Source organism: Dendrobates tinctorius, unplaced genomic scaffold (assembly GCF_039654945.1).
Source record: "Dendrobates tinctorius isolate UK_male_01 unplaced genomic scaffold, ASM3965494v1 ptg000241l, whole genome shotgun sequence".
Lineage (NCBI taxonomy): Eukaryota > Metazoa > Chordata > Amphibia > Anura > Dendrobatidae > Dendrobates > Dendrobates tinctorius.
Window position 1 is genome coordinate 3,271,226 of NW_027361908.1, and position 12,552 is coordinate 3,283,777.

Consider the following 12,552-nt stretch of genomic DNA (forward strand, 5'->3'; position numbering starts at 1 on the left):
CTGGAGCTGCTACAGCTGCAGCTGCAGGCTTATTTTTGTTTCCCTGCCGCTGCAGAATGGGTTAAATTCTTCTGAAAACTTTTTACTACTTTCAAAGCATCATCCGGAGTGGAATTTTCAACATCAGGTCTAACTGACATTATCGCCTCTTGCAATTCGGGTTTAAGGCCGGACATCAAAGCTGCCACAAAAAGATGTGTATGGGTTTTATCATACAGTGAGAATCCCAGATCTCTAAATACTACCATAAGACGCCCATAGAACTTCTCGGCAGTCTCCCCCTTGTCCTGTGTGACATCTGTGAGAGAGGTAGCTTGGTCCGCCAATCTATCTTGTGCCCAGACCTTTAAAGCATTGCAGAAATCAACACCATTCTCATAGGTTCCAACATCCAGATCCACATTATACATTATGCCACCCTCAATAATTGGAAAATACCCCTCCCCAGCTTTTACTCGAAGTATGTGCAATAGATCTCTTCGGGGAGTAGAATAAATCTCTCGATTTGATGCCATTTGCCTGTAGAAAGCCATAGGGGAAGTCTCTGGAACGGGTAATTGATTGCAAAGAGTGTCTATTTGTGATGGGGTGAAGGGAGTATACTTTGACCTGTCAGGAGTCGTTTCCACATTTTCTTCTTCAAATTCGTATATTACTGACAACTCGGAGGGAGGAGGTAGCGGCAGTACGGGCACAAGAGGCATCTGCTGTGGGAGCTGGGCAGGAGGCTCTGTTATAGTTAGAGATTGTATTGCCTGATGGGCCGTTAGGCGGCTGTCAAAGACAAATCGGACCTCCTCCAATTTTATGGGGTTTCCCTGTATGCACCGCTCTATTGCTGATACTATGACCATGGCAGCATCCTTCCTGGGATATTGAAAAATACAGGCAGAGATTAATGGTATAGCCACTGTACGTTGAGGCATCGTATCGGGGGGAGAGTGGAGGCATACAGGATTGCGTTCTGGACAGCCTCAGTAAGCAATTGTTGGGACCTAGGAATATTGATAGGGTCATATCAATGTCCCACTGAATTTATTACATATTGACACGGCAGCTGTCCTGCTCTGGTTGCTGCGCCCTGTCCTGTTTCTACCTGGCCATACACTTGTATATACGAATCAGATTCTTCCTGTATCATGGGTCCGCCTTTCTGTGAAATTTTTGCGGCCAGTCCTCCAGCATGGCGGAGTTGATTGAGGAACGGAGTCTGACCAGTGGAATCAGCCACTGCATTATTCAGGGCAAATTCTGCCCACCGTAGTAAGGATGCCCAGTCATCCTGCCTGGCTGAGACAAAATGTCGCAGGTATGTGACCAGAGTTTGGTTAGCTTTCTCAACCAACCCGTTCGTCTTGGGATAATAAGCGGAGGACAAATTTAGCTCAATACTGAGTAGACTGCAGAGCTCCCTCCGAAACTGAGACGCAAATTGGGGACCTCGGTCACTAACTATCTTGTCCGGCATACCGTGCAAACGAAATACGTGCTTTATGAACAGCGCAGTGAGACCACGGGCAGAAGGCAGCCACACGAGTGGCACCAGATGCACCATTTTAGAAAAATGATCGGTGACCACCCAGATGACCGTGCTGCCACTGGATTTGGGGAGGCCGACCACAAAATCCATGCCAACCATCTCCCAGGGTCTGTCTGCCACCGGCAAAGGGTAACAATAACCCATCCAGCCTCTGCCTAGAGGACCTGTTCCGAGCACAAAAGACTCATGCCTGAATGTATTCTCTCATGTCCCGAGCCATATGCGGCAACCAATAAGTCCTTGCCAGAAGTTCCATGGTCCGCTTATCACCAAAGTGACCACCCACCCTGGACGCGTTTGCCCACGCGAGAATCTCTGGCTGCAGGCGGGGAGGAACAAAGGTATTGCCCGGCGGCACTGACTCGAGGGCGACCCGAGCCACGGTCCTCAGGCTCTCAGAGGGGACGATTAGCCGAAGCTCAGCCTCCTCCACTGACACTACCGAGCGAGAGAGAGAGCATCAGCCCGGACGTTCTTCTCACCGGACAGATAGTGCAAGGTGAAATGGAAGCGGGAGAAGAAAGCGACCACCTAGCTTGTCGAGAGTTCAAGCGCTGGGCTGTTTGTAAATAGACCAGGTTCTTATGGTCAGTGTACACCTGAAAGGGGAACCGAGCTCCCTCCAGGAGATGTCTCCACTCGGAAAAGGCCAACTTCATTGCCAGCAGCTCCCTGTCCCCAATGGAGTAGTTTCTCTCCGCCGGTGAGAAGGTCTTTGAGAAGAAGCAGAGATGCTTCCGACCTTGAAAAGGACTGCTCCTGCACCGACAGACGAGGCATCCACCTCTAGGATAAAGGGTTTATCCACTTCGGGACGGTGGAGGATAGGAGCGCCAGCAAAATGGGTCTTAAGAGACGAGAAGGCCGCGGAGACCTGTTCTGACCAAACCTTGGGATTGGCTCCCTTTTTGGTGAGGGTGACCAAAGGAGCTACCAGTGTGGAGAAGTGGGGAATGAACTGACGGTAGTAATTAACGAACCTCAAAAAGCGCTGCACCGCTTTAAGGGAATGGGGTTCCTGCCATTCCATTACCGCCTGCAATTTGGCAGGATCCATAGCCAACCCCTGGGCTGAGATGATATAGCCCAGGGAAGGTAAAGACTCCTGCTCAAACTGACACTTCTCCAACTTGGCAAAGAAAGAATTCGCCCGCAAGCCGTCGAAGACCTTTCAGACGTCTCTCCGGTGAGAGGCCAAATCTGGAGAGAAGATGAGGATGTCATCCAGATAGAGCACCATCGAGGTGGAGAGCATATCGCAAAAGACATCATTTACGAAGTCCTGGAAGACAGCTGGGGCGTTACAGAGGCTGAAGTGCATGACCAGATACTCATAATGGCCATCCCTGGTATTAAAGGCTGTCTTCTGCTCATCCCCTTCGCGTGTGCGGATCCGGTTGTAAGCCCCTCGTAGGTCTAGCTTAGTGAAGACCCGGGCCCCACGCAACCTGTCGAACAACTCCGAGATCAGGGGAAGAGGATATTTGTTTTTGACGGTTATGGCATTGAGACCTCTGTAATCAATGCACGGGCGCAGCTCTCCACTCCTCTTCTGTACGAAGAAGAATCCCACCCCCGCTGGTGACACCGACTTCCTAATAAACTCCCTTGCCAGGTTCTCACTGATGTACTGGGACATGGCCTCCATCTCCAGAAGGGACAGAGGATATACGCGACCTCGAGGGGTTCTGCGCCTGGCGAGAGGTCTATAGGACAGTCGTAGGGCGATGGGGCGGAAGGGTCTCAGCGGACTTTTTCAAGAACATGTCCGCGTATATTGCTGGTTGGGAGTGCGGAGAGATCCATGAGGACAGCGGTGGAGGCTATCTGAACGCGGTCCTTCACACACCTATCCTCACAGGACTTGCTCCATCCCAGTATTCTCCCCAAGGACCACTCTATATGGGGAGAGTGGCAACGCAACCAGGGAACTCCTAGGAGGACCTGGTTAATGCCCTCGGGAATAATAAGGAGCAACACTGTCTCGTGACAGGACAGAGGCAGTGAGAGTTTTAATGGAGTAATTGATGGGTAATTTGCGAGGGTAATGTCGAAACGTTCACCACCCTGATGGTGACCGGCTGAGGTAGCATAACCAAGGGGACTGAGTGCTGGAGCGCAAAGGCTGAGGACATAAAATTACCCTCTGCTCCAGAATCTACGCAAACCTCCACCGCCAGAGGAGAGGTTAGCTTGGAGGAAAACGGTGTGGTGTCTCGTAACCCTCTTGCTGTTGCCACTAGACGCGGACATCTCTGAACGCTGTGGGCACCTATTGGCAAGGTGACCAGACTGTCGGCAGTGAGCGTGGGCTATGGAGGTTCGATCTGGGCAGAACTTAGAGCCCGTGTGAGTCACCTCCCTAACTGCCAACAACTCGAATGTTCGATCGGGAGACTCCAGAGGTTTGGAGAAATTTGGAGCCAACCTAAACCTCTGTCTGGACTGGGAGCGCTCAAACCCTCGCTCTAAGAAGCGGAGGTTAATATGGTTGGAGATGGTAATGAGCTCCTCCAGAGTGCCAGGAACCTCCCGAGTGGCCACAGCATCCTTAACGTGGTCAGCCAAACCCCTCCAAAAAATTAGGGTATTGTCTGACCATTCCAGCTCGGAAGCCAGTGTCTGAAACCGAATGGCATACTTATTGCCCAGGAATGAACCCTGTGTCAAGGCCAACAGTTAGAGCGCGGTATCGTGTGTGTTAGGAGTCGGATTTCTGCGTTTACTCAGCAGGGATTCAAATCCTCACATTCTGCACTCTCCTGTTTTCCACTGCAGAAGAGATTGCAGAGGAGATTGCTTTGAAGCAAATCTCTCCTGAGGCTGTCCTTCTGTCCTCTTACTGGGCATGCTCATGGGATGATCTCCCATTGGAGAGCGGGAGTCATGTGCTCTGGTCCGCTCCAGTTCTCATTGGTCCATCTCAGAGATCTGGAAGCGTGCAGAAGGTCCCGGCTGCTATAAAAGGCGCGCATGTGTGGCGCCCCCAGGAGTATGGTCGCCACAGTGGCATTACCTTCTTCCTAGGAAGTGTGATGTCATGCATGGAAGCCATAAAGGATCTCTCTGGCAGTTAATCACAACACACAACACAGTTCTCATTCCAGGCCAGCAGAGGGAGCTCTGAACCCAAAACTGGGGGAAGAGCTTCTCTCTGAGGGCCAGGAAGGGGAAATTAGGAGTTCGTGTGAGGAGAGCAACGTGTGTGGACGTGAGGAGAAGAGCTGGGGGATTGAGCAGAGAGTTCAGGCTCATTCCCAGCTGTAGTGCATGATTTGGAGCCCCGTATCCAAGGCTGTACGGACACTGGTGGTCCTGCAACAGAAATCGGAGGAATAGGAAGCTGTAAATGCACCATTCGCACATAAGACTCAGAGGCACAACAGCGATGTGTGAGCCAGAAGAGAGAGGCTACAGCTGTCTGCCATACGAGGGAGTTCTAAAGAGAAATAAGCAAGTGGAACTTCAGTGTAACACAGTACTGCAAGTATCTAAAACTAAGCGCTAGGAAGGAGACTACACAACCCATCTGCCTAGAGAGATTCCTAAGTTGCTTCCAGAATAGCCAGCTCCTGTGCCATCTGTAATCTGGACCCTGAACTGCATTTCCCAAGCAAAGTAAAGGTAAAGAAACTGCATCCTGTTGTGTCCTTGCCTTCTTCCTTCAAACTCTCCAGCACTGCTACATCTCTGTGCCAAACACTACACCCTCTTCCTCAACACCTACCCTCTTCATCTACTCTGCCCTGGGACTACAGCACTGCCTGTGGAGGGCCACTCCATCATTGCTGCACCCCACCATCTGTCCCAGAGGATCTGTCTGCAGCGTCGGCTTAACACCTTAATTGCCGAACACCACAGGTGGCGTCACAAATCATTTACTCATAAACTTTATTCCATCACTTCATCCCTTTTACATGGGTGCCCAGGGCCTCGGACCAGGTCACCGCTGCTGTGACATTCCCCTCTGAGAGACCGGCCCGGTACCGAGTACCCCACAGCCCTGGAAGGGCGACCCATTTTGGCATCATGAACAGGATTTATGGAGCCCGGTGTCCCCGGGTCCTGTGTGCCAGAGACTGTGTTTTGTGCCATAGACTTTGTGCAATTGCCGCCATTACCCCACTGCTTGGCGTGCGCAGGAAGCAAAAGGGGCGGGCCATCATGGGCGGAGCCAGCCGAAAAGCGCAAAACAGTGAAGGGCCGTGCTGGAAGATGCCAGTGCGCAAGAAGCGAGAAGCCGAGGCCTGCAGTCCCGGCGTCCCCCGACCCTCCAGCCTGCAGAATGGCAGCCGGTAAGCCAGTGAAACCCAGGGCCTGGCAAACATTAACTAGGGGGGAAGAGAATGTCTAAAGCGAGAGCAGATGCAGCAGCGGACGCCACTGCAAACCCCACAGTGATACAAGCTGCAGGGCCCAGCGCAGCTGCGACTCCCATAGCGCCGCTGCATCCAGCAGCCAGCGCTGCCTCCACAGCGCAACAAGAATCGGCGCCCACTGCAGCGGTCCCCATAATGCCGCTGTCTATGCCCTATATACTGGGAGCAGCCTGGCTACCGCAGTACTCAGGGGAGTCACATACCCTGATTGAATTTAAAGAGAGACTGTGCAGTTTGTATGAAAGCCAGAAAGTGAACATCCTTACTGGGCATCTAACTGGTGCAGCGCAAAAGGAAGTAAAAGCCTGGCAGGACACTGATAAAGAGACTGTTAAAAAGATCCTTGCTAAGCTAAGAAGCACCTTTGACACACGCCCTGCAGCTGAAATAAAGATGAGATTCTTTGGGTGTAAGCAGAGAGCGTAGGACAGTATACGGGACTATGCCCTTAACCTGCAGGAGGCACTGCGAGCCATCAAGCAGATTGATCCAGACAGTGTGAAAGATGGAGACAGACTGCTAAAGGAGCAATTTATTGAGGGCCTCCTATGCAGTACCCACAGAGCACAGCTGCGCATTATAGCCCTACAAAACCCTGACCTTGACTTTGCAGACTTCAAGGACAAGGCTATCCGGGTGCTGCATAAACCAATTGTCAGCCATCCAGTGCCCCCTAGGTGCCCAGCGATCACATACCACCAAGAAGCAGCATCTTTCCCTCCCAGCCCTGTGGAGGCTGATGCACAGACTCTGGACAAAGACCCATCTGCTGAACTGCGTCTTCAGGTCCAGGAGCTGACCAAAAGTATGGCTGCACTTGCCAAAACTGTGCAGTCCCTGCAGGTGTCATCCAAGGAGAAGATCCAGCTGGCCTCCAGTCCAGAGGATGTCCCGTGGCTACGGAAGAAGAGGATCCCACCACGCCGAGGGAGAGACAATGATCGCTATGACCTGGACGGATATCCCATGTGTCGTCACTGCTGCAAGGCAGGCCACATCGCAAGATTCTGCTACCCTGGGGCAGAGGGCCAACCCCCAGGAGTAGGACCACAAGGCCCAAAGAACTGGCGAGCCAAGTATGTTGGAGGGCGACCGGTCCTCCCAGTGGTGATTGACGGCATCCCCATGAACGCTTTGCTGGACACTGGCTCTCAGGTGACAACTATGCCATATATCCTTTACAAGCGATATTGGGCTGACTCTGAACTTACTCGCGGCCCAAGTGATGAACTGACAGTAGTTGCCAGCAATAGTAAGTCTTTGCCGCAAGTAGGATGTAAAGAGATTACCATTAAAGTGGGGCGAGTAGAGTTAAAATCTCAAGGTCTGATAGTTGTAGACATTGATCGACGAGAATGTAACCTAATGATGACCTTAGGTACTAATGTGATTGAAAATTGTCTTGCCGAGGTTATTGTTTTGTTGCAACAGGTGGCTGAGACTGCTGGTTCCAGTGAACAACGAGTCCTGCAGAAGGAGATCAAGGCCCTGATGCAAAGACAGCAGGTAGAACTCTCTGGCGGAGAAATTGGCAGAGTGAGTGATTCTTTCCCCATTGTGATACCCCCCCAGATGTGAAATGTTAATTTGGTGTCGGGCAGCCATAGGCCTCAGAGGAAAAGATTACCAAGCATTGGTAGAGCCAGTGTACTTTGATAGCCGGCCCACTGTCCTGACAGGCAGAGGTGTAGTTGATGTCCGCAAAGGCAGAGTACCTGTACGCCTCTTGAATTGTGGGGAGGAGGAGGCCACAATACCTCGGTATGCCAGTTGCTAAGCTGCTTACTGTCTGTAACAACGCAATACAGGCAGCAGAGCCCTTGGTCTCATCCGACCAGGTGGAGGACAATGGCTCTGTAAAGCAGCTAGAGGAGTGGTGTCAGCAGCTGCATGTGGGAACTGACTCCATCCCTTCATACCAAAAGTGTGGGGTTTACCGAGTGACTCAGGAGTATGAGCGGGTATTCAGTAAACACCCACTAGATTCTGGGCAGGCAAAAGGGGTTCAACATCATATTCCCACTGGAGATCATCCACCCATTAAAGAAAGGTACCGGCCTATACCCCTAACACAATATCAATGTACCAAAAGTATGTTGCGGGAAATGAAGGAGGCTGGGGTGATCAGAGACAGTTGTAGCCCCTGGGCAGCCCCAATAGTCTTTGTGAAAAAGAAAGATGGTACCATGAGAATGTGTGTTGATTACTGAAAAATTAACAGCATTACACATAAGGATGCCTACCCATTACCCAGAATTGAGGAGTCATTAGCTGCACTTAAAACTGCTAACTATTTTTCCACCATAGATCTCACTAGTGGGTATTGGCAGGTTCCCGTGGCAGAGGCAGACAAGGAGAAAACAACACAGCAGATAAATGCACAGAATGTTCACAAAAAAATATACAGGCTCAAATAGCTAATTGTACATATGAAAGCCAGCAACATGTAAAAAGGACATATGTCTCCCTATACAAGGTATATGAAAGAGGAAGGGAAACTGTCTCACACTGCCTAACATAATCACTGCAGCCACTCTCAATGGGGTAAAGTGCTCCCCTTTAGCATGTCTGACATAGCTGTTGTAAAAGATTCATAGGTAAGTGAAGTAATTGCTATGTCATACGTAATATAACATAGGTTGTATAGCATAGGTAGGAGCAAATGAGTGAATATACTCATATATTAAATACCTTCAGTCATGGTGTAGCAGAGAGTGGGTGCAGCAGGCACGTGTGGGACACCGGGAGCCTCGACGCACGTTTCGCCTATGGCTTCATCGGGAGGCGTGACCAATTAGAAGAGGCATGGGCTTTTTAAATACATAGGCTGAGACTTCAGTCAATCATGAATCGTCATGTGTAAGTATCCGCCCACTAAAAGGAGGCGGCAGCGCACGCCCCAACCAGTAAAAAGGAGGGCAGCGTCGTCACTGATCAGCGTCACAATGACGTGCACATCCCCCAAAGGGGCGGCGCGAAGATATATCGCCGCAGTGGCCCAGGTATGAGAACAGGTCCGGCATCCCAGAATTCTTTAGTCCGTAATATATTATAACAAACTGAACAATCCCCACATGGAAAACTGCCCCAAGGAGGGCCTTTACTCGAAGTGAATGGTGATTTCACCTGTGGTGGAACGTAATGGCTGCGACAAAGGATATCTCCTAGAGATTGAGATTTTCGCCACGTAATTGAGGGGTAGGGGGTCAACTGATGGTTTAGATCTCTATCCTTCAGCAATATTGGCCAATGTTTTTTAAAAATATTATTAATTTCAACCCAGTTTGAATTAAACTTTGTAATAAAGCACGGTTTGGGATCATTAGTGTTTTGTCTGCCTTTTGAGGGTTTGTTCAGTAAGAATTGTCTCTCAGAATGAACTGCTCGCATAAATCCTCTATGAATATCTTTTTTTATTATAACCCCTATCTTGAAACCGGGTATAGCCATGGGAGCGGCTTGTGCGCCCTCCTATGCCAATCTGTTCCTGGGGCTGTGGGAGAAGGATACGGTCCTTGATACACCTGGCCACTGTCAAATCACCTATGCCAAAACATGGTATCCATCCACAGACAGCTGTTTCGGGGTATTTGCCCCTCATCAGTGTTGAGTAGGAAACTGGCTAGTAGGAGCAATGCCTAGTAGAAGACTATGAAAAATGACGATGATTGACCTCATGGAGATCAACATCCAACACTGCGGAGACACCATCACGTGTTTCTCAACGCAGTGATTCTAGAGCACTGCCCCCATCCCTTATGGGAAATATGCAGAAGCATGCAAAACAGAAGCCGCGGAGACACCATCACATGTTTCTCAACGCAAGCAATGACAAGCCAGGTCTTTCACCGGGAAGGAACAACCACGGGAAGGGCAGTCTCCAATGAAGGAAACCACCTATGCCAAAACATGGTATCCATCCACAGACAGCTGTTTCGGGGTATTTGCCCCTCATCGGTGTGGAGTAGGAAACTGGCTAGTAGGAGCAATGCCTAGTAGAAGACTATGAAGAATGACGATGATTGACCTCATGGAGATCAACATCCAACACTGCGGAGACACCATCACGTGTTTCTCAACGCAGTGATTCTAGAGCACTGCCCCCATCCCTTATGGGAAATATGCAGAAGCATGCAAAACAGAAGACGCGGAGACACCATCACATGTTTCTCAACGCAAGCAATGACTAGCCAGGTCTTTCACCGGGAAGGAATAACCACGGGAAGGGCAGTCTCCAATGAAGGAAACCACCTATGCCAAAACATGGTATCCATCCACAGACAGCTTTAGGCTAAGTGCACACGTACCGGAACTCTCGCGGAAATTACCGCGAGAATTCCGGAATTCCAGTCCGCGGGAAAATCGCATTTTAAATTCCCGCGATTTTCCCGCGGAAAAACTAGCATTTTGCAAGCGTAATTAGCTTGCAAAATGCTAGCGTTCTCCAAGCGATCTGTAGCATCGCTTGGAGAACTGATTGACAGGTTGGTCACACTCGTCAAACATAGTGTTTGACAAGTGTGACCAACTTTTTACTACTGAGGCCGCCTATGCGGCATCAATAGTAAAAGATAGAATGTAAAAAAAAAATAAAAAATATTGTTATTCTTACCCTCCGACGTCCCGCGCATCCGTTCCCATTAATCCTTTGCGAAAATGCCCGCGATGACGTCAGTTCTCGCGGGATCGCGACGTCTCGCGGTGATTCGCAATGACGTCGCGCGAATGACCGTGAGACTTCGCGATCCCGCGAGAACGGACGCCATCGCGGGCATTTTCGCAAAGGACTACTGGGAACGAGAGCGTGGAGAGAAGCAGGAAGACTGCGCGGGACGTCGGAGGGTGAGAATAACAATATTTTTTATTTTTAAATTCTATTTTTTACAGGGATATGGTACCCAAAGCCCGGAGGACAGTCTCCTCTCCTCCGGACCGTGGGTACCATCCGCAAATGTTCTGCTTACTTTACGCATGTTGTGCACAGCCACATGCGGAAAGTAAGCGGAACAATGCATTCCTATGGGTGCGGGATCGCCGCGATTCCGCAAATTAATGAGCATGCTGCGGTTTTTACCGCGAAGCGATTCCGCCGCGGTAAAAACCGCAGCATTAGCACAGCATTGCGGAATCCCATAGGAATGCATGGGATGCTTATTTTTTGCGTTTTCGCGGCAAAATCACGCGGTTAAAACCGCCGCGGAAACGCGAAAAAAACGCCACGTGTGAACTCAGCCTTAGACTGTACTGAACCTCATCTTTTGAAAACTATCCCTAAACATTTTTTTGAGGCCCATAAATGTGATCCGAAAGGCCTGAAAGTATGTGGCATTGACCGCATATACATGGGAATCCGCGGTGGAAATCTCAAACAGAAATTATTTCAAAAGGAGACTCGGTGGATTACAATTCTTGATACGGTGGCCCCTAAGGGTCTCAATGAAACCGTCAGCTTCAAATCCTTTTTATAAATAATTTTTTAAAAAAATATATTTTAACTGTGGTATGTGGTTTTCTTTTTTCTCTTCATCTTTTTTGTTACACTTATTTTGTTGCTAATTATTTTTTTTTGTATTATAGATGATTTTCGTCTTTGTCCTTTGCATCTTGTATTTTCTTGGATCATCTCAGCAATGTTACATACAAAACATATCGTAAAGTTGGATGAAGATCATCTCCGCCCGTGGTCATTGTGCGGATGCTGATACCCCCGATCTCTATATATAATTTGTATAGACATTTATTCAATAATGTTTTATACTATTTTTTATTTTCACGTAGTGATTGTGGTATCTTTCTCCGATTATAGTATGGGAATCAGTCTTTTCTGATATCTTTACGGGTGAACACTATGGCATAGAGAAACTGTGGATATGGGCTGGTATAAGCAAAGTTATAAATTTATTCTTTGTCCTTATATTTTGAATAACCTTATCTGTCTACCCTTCATATATGCCTTTATAGTATGCCATATCTATATTCTATCGAGTCTATAGGATGGATAGTATATCCATCTAGTTAGTCCCCTATTCAGAACTTAATACATAGATATACGCTTTGTCACCTGACCTTCATTTTGTTGGTGCAGACACGCTCTATGCGCTGCGCCTGCTCCGTGCCGTTTGGATGGCGTGCGCGTTGCCGTGGCGGTGGATGGGGATGACGAATGTCCTCCCCTCTATTGCTGTGGTGCGCGCTCGCCGCCCTGCGCCGCGGACGGGCGCATCACACAGGACGCGCGCCGACATGCCGGACCTGTTCTCATACCTGGGCCACTGCGGCGATATATCTAAGCGCCGCCCCTTTGGGGGATGTGCACGTCACTGTGACGCTGATCAGTGACGACGCTGCCCTCCTTACTGGTTGGGGCGTGTGCTGCCGCCTCCCTTTAGTGGGCGGATACTTACACATGACAATTCATGATTGGCTGAAGTCTCAGCCTATGTATTTAAAAAGCCCATGCCTCTTCTAATTGGTCATGCCTCCCGATGAAGCGATAGGCGAAACGCGCGTCGAGGCTCCCGGTGTCCCACACGTGCCTGCTGCACCCACTCTCTGCTACACCATGGCTGAAGGTATTTAATATATGAGTATATTCACTCATTTGCTCCTACCTATGCTATACAACCTATGTTA